This window comes from Chinchilla lanigera, unplaced genomic scaffold (assembly GCF_000276665.1).
Source record: "Chinchilla lanigera isolate Chin_1 unplaced genomic scaffold, ChiLan1.0 scaffold00145, whole genome shotgun sequence".
Taxonomy (NCBI): domain Eukaryota; kingdom Metazoa; phylum Chordata; class Mammalia; order Rodentia; family Chinchillidae; genus Chinchilla; species Chinchilla lanigera.
This window is the reverse complement of record NW_004955546.1, coordinates 488,695-489,152: the sequence shown is the minus strand read 5'-3', so window position 1 is coordinate 489,152 and position 458 is coordinate 488,695.

The following is a 458-nucleotide window of genomic DNA, read 5'->3' as shown; positions in this document are numbered from 1 at the left end:
TCTTCCACAGGCTCAGGATGTATACACAGTAAGCACCCTGGCTTCCTGCTGAGTCACTTAGCCAAACCTCTAGGCTCCCCAAGTTGACATAATGTAATCAACCATAATATGAATAATTAATGTAATCAATTTCAATGAAGTGTAGACAACAAACATCATGGAATCCTGTCACTGGATAAGGACAAAACAGAAGTCTAAAGAGTAATGAGCAGGGACAGAGATGGAGCCCATAAAATTATCTTCATTGCATATAACATTAGGGTATGCTGGAAAAACTAAAGTACCACCAAATCCTGGAACAACTAAAATATTCTACAACAGACTACTTCCCTATCTTAATATATAATAATATCTCATGTAATTGTGAATCAGATATAAACTGGACTGAAAATTATAAACTTTACATCATTCATAGCCCTCAAATGATACAACCATTTTAAAAGTGTCAAAAGACCATA